The sequence below is a fragment of the Anomalospiza imberbis genome, chromosome 8 (genome assembly GCF_031753505.1).
Source record: "Anomalospiza imberbis isolate Cuckoo-Finch-1a 21T00152 chromosome 8, ASM3175350v1, whole genome shotgun sequence".
Lineage (NCBI taxonomy): Eukaryota > Metazoa > Chordata > Aves > Passeriformes > Viduidae > Anomalospiza > Anomalospiza imberbis.
In genome coordinates, this window is record NC_089688.1 from 27,998,026 (window position 1) to 28,008,318 (window position 10,293).

At 38.4% G+C, this 10,293-nt stretch overlaps 1 long non-coding RNA gene across 1 annotated transcript; it reads left to right on the forward strand.

The window, feature by feature from the left end:
• The first annotated feature begins 551 nt into the window (after positions 1-551).
• LOC137478582 (uncharacterized) lies at positions 552-5,429 on the forward strand. Its single transcript, XR_011001674.1, has 4 exons — positions 552-846; positions 1,377-1,534; positions 2,035-2,130; positions 4,462-5,429. It is a non-coding gene; the product is annotated as an uncharacterized lncRNA (long non-coding RNA).
• Positions 5,430-10,293: the final 4,864 nt, after the last annotated feature.

Here is a 10,293-nt window from a genome sequence, read left to right on the forward strand (position 1 = left end):
ACTGCACAGGTGCATTCTGACATGAATTGGGGCTGCATTATCCAGCCCCTTGTGTTGACGTCTGTGCCCAAGGCAGAATGTGAAATACTCCCAGGGAATGGAGCAAAAGGAAATTGAAAAATTTATCTAAAGCAGATTCGTTGGTGGCAGTCATGGTGGATTTGGGAATGGCTTCCATATGAACTCTGCTTTTCCTGGGCTGTGAAATTTGTTCTGGGGAATTTAGGTATTTTTGCATTTTTATTTTTTTCTGAATGGAAAGCAACAACAATAGAAGGACTTCTCAGATATTGCCATTTTGTGTAGGATTTCAAACCCTTACATTACAATTTTATAGCTGTTCATAAGGTCAGCTGGAACATTTACATATTTTAGAAATTATGACTTGTTTGGGGCACTGTATTGGCACTGAGAAAGGGCAGAATATAAAGACAACTATCAACAGAGGAATGTATGTAGAGTAGCATACAAAATGTTCAATGCACAGAAAAAAACCCCACTTTTGTAATACCATTCCTCCTTGCTTTGGGGTTTCACAGGGTTGTCATACTTGTGCTCTGGTGGGCTGCCCCATCCTTTACAGATTCTGCTGGATTCCAGCTGCCCTGTGACCCTGTTCTTCCATCTCTGCCCAGCAGCATCTTCAGAGCTGAGCTCCCTGGGCCACAGCAGCACAATCCTTCCTCCAGACCTGAAGCACAACACCTGTGAGCCCCTTGAAATGCCCCAGGTTGGTGAATTCTGAGATGGTATTGGTGAAATGATGGGAATTGCCTAAAAAGAAAGGACATTGCTGCAGCAGAGACAACTGCTTTTGAAGCAGTTTTCTGGCCCACACAGCTTCTGGTCAGTTTTGGTTATGGGGAGTCAAAGTTTAGCCTGTGTATTTTCAATTATTTGCTGGAAACAGTTCTGTGTGTGACATCCGTGGAAGGGAATTAGTTTGGTAGCTGGATGGTAAAATGATTATTTCAGCTATTGTCACTTTATCCTTCTCCTGTGAGCACAGATTTACATATCTACAGAAAGAGCAGTGGAGTATTGTGATTTCTAGAAACATTTGCCTTCTAGCTGAAGCTGCAGTGACATGATTAAGTTCATCTTAAAATAGGGTTTTTCAGAAAGTAAGCTGACAGAATGGAGAGGGTTCACTACAGGGCTACAGAAATGATTCAAGGTTTGGAAAACCTGCCATGTATTTAGAGGCTTAATTAGCTCACTCTTCTTTAAAAGAAAATTGCCATGTGATCTGATCAGCCTACAAATACTTTGTCATTCCTAGTGACAGCTCCTTTCTCTTTCTCACAAAAGCATAACAATATCCAGCCAAACTACTCATTGCTTGAAAATAAGAAACAATATTTCTAATTGGTGAGATAAACAGGTAACTGTCCAAAAGCAGAATGGATACTTGAAATCTTTGATTCAAGACCTTTAACTTCCTAGGAGGATGAACTTAGCTCCAACACAGCCTGATGAGGGCTAAAGGACACTCACCAGCAAGGACATCCAAAAGATCAGTCTGAAGGAGGAGGTGAGATGACAACAATTACTTCTGCTCTTGTAATCCGTGACTGTATAAGGGAGATGGATAGGTAGCAGAGAACAGAGCTTATTTGGAATAGACATTATTTTACAGCCTACTAAAGACTTCAAGGCCAAAGTGTGTTCATAATAATGGCAATTAAGGCAGAGCTGGCTATCTTTCCAGGTTAGGCTTTCCAGTTAATCATGCAAAGGTCATTGCTAATGCCACTCAAGCACAGCAGACAAGTAAAGCCACCTCTAAACCACCTCTGATTAAAATAAGGTGCAAATCTTATCTTTCTAACTAGTCAATTAAAAAATGTGTTATTTTTGTCAGCTGCACAGTTGTTCTCATTTTTTTAAGGAATGTCTGCTTTAGAATATAAGGCCCATTCCTACAGATCTAAAATATTTTACTGGAATTTCAGGCATACAAACAGAATTTACTTGAAATTGTGTCAGTTAAAAAAATATGGTACTGCTAAGTTTGTTTAACTTTTCCTTCAGAAAAGTAAATAAATACTGAAGTGAGATAAATAAATACTGCCTGAGTAGGCAGGAAGACAGAGAGAAATAATCTTGGAAGTCTGTTGCATAGAATGGGTAGATTGAATATGAAGTACAGCATAAAATGTGATTGTTTAAAAAGGAGGCCAATTACACTTCTGTTTTGAAATACAAATCTTGCAGTCTTATTCATAGATTTGTACTCCATTATTCCATGCAGCTTGCAAAATTCCTGATGAAAAGAAATATTTTTTTCATCCCTTGTGGAGAAGCTGTTCCTATTGAGATGCACAGGGAATGTTCTAATTATGAAACCTTTCCTCTCTTAGAATGTGCTCCCATTGCATAACATTCTGTCCCTTAATGGCCTTTTTCCTTCGTGTTTTCTCCATAATTAGGAAGAAGGCTCTGTTTGAGTCTGTGCTGGCAGAGCAGGACCTGTGTTGTCAGGGCTGGAGCCTTTTGCAGAGGATGAGTCTCTCCTGTGCCTCCACAAGGAACTTGCTGCCAATTATTTCCAGGGAAGAGCCACCTCACAGTAAACATCTCTCTCTTAATGGTGACAGACCTAGTCAGGAGAGTGAAATAATAAATCCTACAGAAACAGGGAGCTGGCTGAATTATTGAAGGAAAAATCACTCCTGCCAGGTGCTAAGAACTTTAGTGACAACACAAAAGTCTCCAAGCCCTGGAATAAAAGTACTTTGTATTTTTAAAGCATTTCATGTCTTCAAGATGCAGAACAGATGTTTCTTAATTCTTCTAATGGTTCTGTGAAGCAGGTCAGCATTATCTCAGCTTTACAGATGGGCAAGGAGTACAGAGAGGTTGAATGATTTGTCTCAGTCCAGGGTATGAATCATTGTCAGAACCAGGAATAGGATTCAGCAGCTCCTGGGAGTACATGCACATGCTGAAACCACTCAACCACACTGTACCCATCACAAGAAATGGAAATTAATTTTTAATATTCCTGTTTCTAAAGCAAGATTTTGGATTTCAGAAAAATTAAATATTTATTTCATTATGTATGACTTCATAAGCCAATAATTTATACCAGATAGATTTATTTGCTTTATTTCCCCATGATAATTAGATAGTCCTTGTTGATCTAATGGGTTTGTGATTTTTAGTGATGTATCCATCTGCCCAAAGAAACAGCATTACTTGCCTCTTATGTACTTAGGAACAGACTTAAATGATATGCACATAAAATCTTATGGAGCTACAATATTAAAATGAAGGGGTTTTCCTTCTCCTAAATGCAGGTTAAGTATACTAAATTAATTTGCAACTACTTCAGTTTTCTAGGCAAATTTAATCCTCTGATATTTATCAGGCTGGCAGCATGGCAGTCCTCTATGTACTTAAAATATTGAGTATTTAAACTGCTGATATGTTGCAGTGATACCAGCAGATTGAAAAGAGTTTGCAAACATTAATTAGTTTGCCTTTAGCAGGAAAAAACCCCACCCAGTGCCTCTGGCTGGATGGTGATTCAGTCCTGTGTGCAGGACAGTGACTGACACTGGGAGACAGAACATTCTAGACTGAAAAAACTGCAAAGGAGAGGTTTTCCCTTAATCCCAGCAATCATCTCCTTTTTCTTCACCATCTCCTGAATTACTCCACTGCTGTTACTATGTTAGTGAAGCCTCTGCAGCCATGGTATCACCATAAATGTTAAATCTAAAATTCTAGTCCTTTTGCCTGGCCAGCCTCAAAATTTATTTCTTTCCATCATATTTTTTTTTTTTTTTTTTAATAAAAAATATAATTTCCCAGAGCCACAGGGCTCCTATTTTCCCTGTGCAGAAATTAGTCTCAATCTCTTTGCTGAACAAGTCAAAGACTCCTCCTCTTTCACAGGCCAGTCTTGAATCCTTAACATTTTTTCCTGGGTGAAAACCAGATTAAACTACATCTTCTTTGTATAACTAGTAAATAGGAAACTGTGAAAACTGTGGCACTGAACACAAAAACCCTAAAGAGTATCCTGACCTTTTCCACAAATGAACATTACATTTTTAGCTAAAATGTAAAAGTAGCCTAAGCATTATCATATTTTTCATTCCTGCATTATTATGTTCATGGTAAATTTGGGGAATCCTGCAGGTGTATTCAGCCAGAAAGTCAAAAGCAGGGCCTTGATGAGTATTTTTGAATAAATGTGTCCTTTAAAGGTTAAGTATGAAGGAGAGGATGCAACATTTTTGTTCAATTACACTAATGTTTTAAAGGCAGCATTACTGTCAAGCCAAATAACATCTTAGGAAAAGACAAGGATGGAGGGAGGCTGAAAGAGTGACCCAGAGGAATCTCTATATAAATGTAGGGAAAAAAGACAACAGCAGAAAGAGTGAATGGGCTAAATTGTGAATGGATATATGGTTGTGATCCTGCTTTTGCTTCTTCTTTCTCTTTCAGTCCCAAATTAGACTTCATCCATCTGGGTGCACATGCCCTGCTCGCCAAATTTCTGCTTAGCCTTGCAAATATCAGAGCTAATTACCCAAGCAAGAGATTCTCATCTGTTCCCCTGCCTTGACCTCCTGTTGGTGCTCTGCTCCTCTCCAGACAGCCTGTGCACACACAAGAGCCAGAATTTGTCCAGTGTGCTGGCAAAGGGAGAAGAATTTAAAAGGGAGAAAAGAAGTGCAGATGGCTGAGAAGCACCTGTCAAGGATTCCCAGGGTGCAGACAGATTAGTGATGCTATTTTGGTTGCAGTGGATGCAGCAATCTCTTCCCCACAGCACTTGATGGGGACAAGTTTCTGCTCCAGGGTGAGTGGTGAGAAAGGTGGTTCCCCTTTTCCTTCACCTACTCCCTGCACATAGGGGAGAGACATTTAAAGCCAAAATGGAGAAATCAAGCTGTTTATGAGAGTCAGCATTTTCTCCATTTCACATGAACTTTCTCTTATAATATGTTAGATATAATTTTTCCTTTGTCTTGTACTCTGTATTAAGGGCTATCCTACTGTGGCTGGTTTGACAGCCACATCTTTCTTGTTTATAATACAATTTGACTGACAATAAGTCAGGGAACTGTGATTTGAACTCCTCATTGTGACTGGCCTGACAATAATCTTTTTCTCATTTATAACCATTTGATTGACAATGAGTCAGGGGATTGGCAGCTGGTTAGGTTTTTTATTCTTCCCTGAATGTATATTTCTAGCTAAGACACGACATCTATTCCTAAATAGTTTGACAGATAATTTGTACAAAATTCTAGAAGGGCGATATTCCTCAGCAGTCTCATTAAAATAATATTGTTCTTTGGCTTTGTGCCAATTTCACTTTTAAGATGATGGTATTCCTTCTTTCTCCTGTGCCAACTGTGTCTCTATTTTTCATCACCATTATTAAAGCATTATAAAATTGCAGTTTATATGCTAGTAACTTTTACATGTGTTCTTGACAATTTTTCTTCTTCACAAGTATGAGAAAAGCTGTTATCTGCTTTGCCAAATCAATGTAGATGTGTTATAACTGAGAGGTTTGGGGAACTCTTTTCAGTGGTTCTGCTTGTGTATTGTTAATTGTAGTAGTCACTTCCAGGATATTTTCTTTATTTTTATAGAGAAGGAATTCTGGCACTCACTGTGCTGTTGATAGGTATCATCTCTAAAGAAATACGCTTTCTCTGACACTTGGCACAACTGTGCCTTCCACTAGTGAGTCTCAAAGCCAAAACCAGCACAGTTTGTGGTGATGTAATAGCAAACAGTAGCTTGCAGTGGCCTTCTTCAAAGCTTGGCCAGGACTCAATGCCAAAGTGGCCCATGAAACATAGCCTGGGCAGTGGAACAACAACCTGTCAGGCTGCCCGACGCATCCCTGCCCTCCCTGCAATGTCCAAAGGCGGAGAAAAGTGTGAGTATGGATGGAAAACAGAAATCCTGAAGAGCATTTTGACTTAGAAAACAAAAAGAAGCCCCAAACCCGCAAACATATATCTGCATATTCCTGCTGCTGTGCAGTTTCAGTCTGACCATGAGGGGCTCTCAGCTGGATATTCTTCATGAGTGCAGCCACTGTGGAGTGGGCTGAAGGGCAAGGGAGAAAGGGTCATGGGCAGGAAATCAATAATGGTGCAATTCCCAGGGTGAGGCAGCAGATTCTGCAGCCACTTGTAAGTCTATTTTTCACATCAGTTCCAGTGTCCATGGTTATAAAGAGCATATTTTTGATACCCCTTTAGCCCTACACAAGATGGATTTAATACAGCTACAGAGAAGGACTAGTTTACATTTTTTGCAGAGCACCCTTGAATTTTTTAACTGGAGGGATATGATCTCTGCATAGTTTAAATGTCCCACTTTCACATGCAAATATTTTGTATAAAAATACTGGGGAGATTTTCTCTAGTCACTGTGTAAATATTCTGCTCAGATATAGTTTCAAAATTCTTCATAAGGAGTCCAGTCAGCTACATCATATAAATATGCTTGAGGGACTGAACACTGAACAAGGAAAAGTATAAATTGCTCTTGAGCTACTGAAGAACAAAAAGTAGAACAGGTACGTTTGTGTCTGTGCTTGTTACTAAAGGATGAAAGTATGAAGAAAAGCTTTAAATTGGTACTGGGAAAACATTAGATTTTAGAATCCTGATGCAAAAATATTCAGTAGAACAAGAAGCCTAAAATGAGAGCTAAAGGCACTAGGCCAGGGAATTGAAATATAGAGTTTGTTCACGGTGGAGAGAAAAATATTTATTTCTTGTTTTCTATTCCAAATAAATTTTTTCTCATGCTGTAATCTCATGCTGCTGTTTATCTCAACCTGTGACTTTGCTTATTCCCTCTTCTCTTTTAAAAATCATGAAGCTGGTGGTGCATTTAATCACCCTCTTTCCTGGATGATGCCAAATAAGGGAGCATATTCCCATGAAACACTTGAGCTGGTGAATTCCCCCAGTTAAATACCACCATTTTAAACAGGGAAGATTAACACAATAAAAAAAAAAAATCAAAGGGAACAGAATTATATTTCAAAGCTACTCCAGGCTAGCGTAGCACAACGCTGAGCTCTGTGCTCTCACAGAGAGCTGCTGGCCTCAGGCAGGCTAAATAAAACGTGTTTTACATCTGGATCAGAGTTAGAAAAATCTTCACACTGCTTGGTTTTTTTCCTTGAACAAATGGTGAGGAATATAGCAGCCACTGGTGCTGTAGTAAGGCTTTCATAAAACGGAATGGCTGTGTTTTCTCACTCCTCTTTACTTATGCCACTGTTGGGCTATCAGATAGGGATATTCCCTATAATCTTTTAAAATTAGCTGCTGGGGGGCTGTTTGGGGCACAGTGGGGCCAGCTATGGGGTAGCAGCAAACACAGTTATTCACCTTTCCAGATCCATTTCAAGTGGTTCCTACTCCAGGAGTAAGAGTTGAAACAGCTCTTTCTATGAGGTGGAAAACAGAGGCATCTGTGAACTCTCTGTCTTTTTTTTTTTTTTTCATTCTGGGGGTGCCCTAAGCTATACTTCCAGTAGTAGTTAAATTTTTAATATTTTGTTAATTATGGATCCTCCCATTAAAAAGTGGAAAAATTGACCATTTTGTCCTCCGGTGAACTATAATGGGAGACACTAGTGTAGGAAAGAAAGATACAGGACCAAAATTGGAAGCTCTTAATTTTTGAAATATAGACTCTTTCCCAGGTGACTGAATGGAAAAGGGAAAAGAAAATAACAGCTGTGGTTAGACAGCAGAAGAAGAACATGGAAACCAGCTTCCCTGTTCAGTGGGCTATACCTAGGGAGTACTCCTAAAAGTGAATATGCAAAGACATCAGAAAAAATATGCTATATTTATTGTCTTCTCGCTAAGAAACTGCCAAACAGCTTCTTCTGATTTATTACAATTATTAATATTTAGCCATTAAAGAGCATTACAGGTAAGAGTTATTCTTGTTTTTTTCCCAATACTTCCAATTAGCATGTCCAAGTTACATGTTCATAGTTTTAAATGACAAGGAAATTCTTATCTCTGTGAAAACCTTTTCCCTTATCCTTGTGTTACCTCAAATACAGATTCTTGATTGCCTGTATTTTATCTCATATAATGCAACCCAGATTGTACAATACTTGGAAGACAGGTTTGTGTTTTTTTTTTTTAATTGGTCACAACCATTTTTTGTATTAATGTTTCACTTTTAAGGAGGAAAAGAATGCAGTTAGGTAGAAGAGGCAATTTTCACTCATTCCACCACTATTGTTAAAACATACAGTACATGATTGAGAGAATTGACTTTCAGCTCTGATAGGTTATAAATAGAAGGCATTGTCATTGTCTAGCAGTTCTCCTGCAAAGGAGAACTAACTGAGTAGATTAATAAAATATTGTCATTAAAAAACCATTTTCAGTTAAATTTTAAAGTAGCTGATGAAATATTTCTCTAGCAGCCCTGTCAGCTCATGCTCCAAGTCATAACCTGTACTGCTCGGTTTTTTTTTGTGTTTGGTTGGTTTGGGTTTTTTTAAGTTAAAAAAAAAAAACTTACCCCAAACCTAAAATACCTGAGCCTGGGGAGAGTGAGAGTGTCCTGTGCTTAGAGTTATAGATTTATAGAATGCTTTGGGTTGGAAGGGACCTTCAAAGAGACCCCATCAGACTCCAGCTGGTTCCTGGGCTTCAGTTCAGATGTGGTGTGGGGACAGTCAGAGAGATGGGCAGGGGAGATGGATTGTCCAGAGTGGCTCTGTTGTGGCTGCTGCACTGCCCTTCTGTGCTGAAAGAGCTGAGCAGAATGTAAAAATGGGCTGGGAGTTTGTTAATACCCTTAATGAGGTATTGCCTTCATTTTATGTAAAGTACAGTGTGTGCCATATAAGGTCTGGTATTTCAGGGGCAGATAATTAAAAATCTAAGAGTAATTTACCCCTCTAACATCAGCCAAAACATCTCTGTTTGGATTTTAATTCTTCTCCAGCTAAGGGATGACAGCAATGAAGATTAAAGCTTTTTTTATTTCTCTTTATGATCTCAGCAAAGTGCAGATTTGAAACACAGAAAAAGGTTGACCTTCATATTAACCTGAATTTCTTTTCCTGTTTCTTCTTGAACATATTTTATTCTCTTTATGCACAGTGGGGCTCTTTTTTCATGTGCTATGCTGTTGAACAAAATGCCAAAAAGATGGAGTGTGTACTTTTACATCAAAGAAATGATGAGACCATGAAAACTCATTTCCCTTGTGACTTCTTAAATTGCTACTAAGGAATTGAATGTGTCTGTTTGAAACAATGTGTCCCTTTAAATTCTGTTTTCTTATTTTCCTTAAAACAGAAAACCATGGTTTCATTTAGATCATGATCCAAAGGCCACTGAAGTTAAGAAAAGATTCTTAGTTACTGCAGTGAGTTGTAGGTCAGATTTTTCAACTGTTTCACTATGTAAAAACCAGAACAGTTTTAAAAAGAATTGCTTATCTAGAGGGGAAAAAATTGCCTGCTGTATTTTGTTTATTCAGCTAGTTAAAAGTCTTACCTTCAGCTGGGCAAGAGCTAAGTGAATTCCTTTCTTACTGCACAGAATGGATTTGACAAGGACAAGAAAAGTCAAGCTGTAGTTAAATTCAGAAAGACAAACCAGGGAAAATATTGATTTACTTCAGTTTTTCTCATATATAAAGGTGATGTGAGGTAGAAGCAAACACAGTAACAAAATCCACAACATATACTCTGTTGGAGGAAAACCTTTTCCAGTGCTACACTACAGTTTTGGATAATCCCTCACTGCTGGGATGAATGATTTCTCACTGCTACAGTCCAGGAAGCTGCTAGAAATGCTCTTGATTGGAGTGAAAGGCATTGTAAAGCAATTAAGTTCTGCCTATTAATAAAGCTCCCACAGGATTCATTAATTTTAAAAGTAGACAAAGACTGCATTTAGTAGCTGTAGAACTGTGGCTATACTGAAATATGGAAAAATGCTACACCATGTCCATGCAGTTGTAAATATTCCTTATCAGTTTCCAGAAAAAGGTTGTGAATTTCTAGTTTAGAAAAGCATTTAAGCATATGATGAAATTTCTTTCATTTTGACTGGATATAAATTAAACAAACAGCTAAGCCCTTTGCTTAATGAGGAGCAATTTGAATATCTGCTTATAGCCCAGGTTCAGATTTCATTGAAGTTTCCATTCCTCTGAATTGGAGCCATAATCCCCTGAATTGTCATGGTATTTTCTGGATCTAGAATCCATAAAATTTCACTTTCCTCCCAGACACAAAGCGGCCTTCTTAAA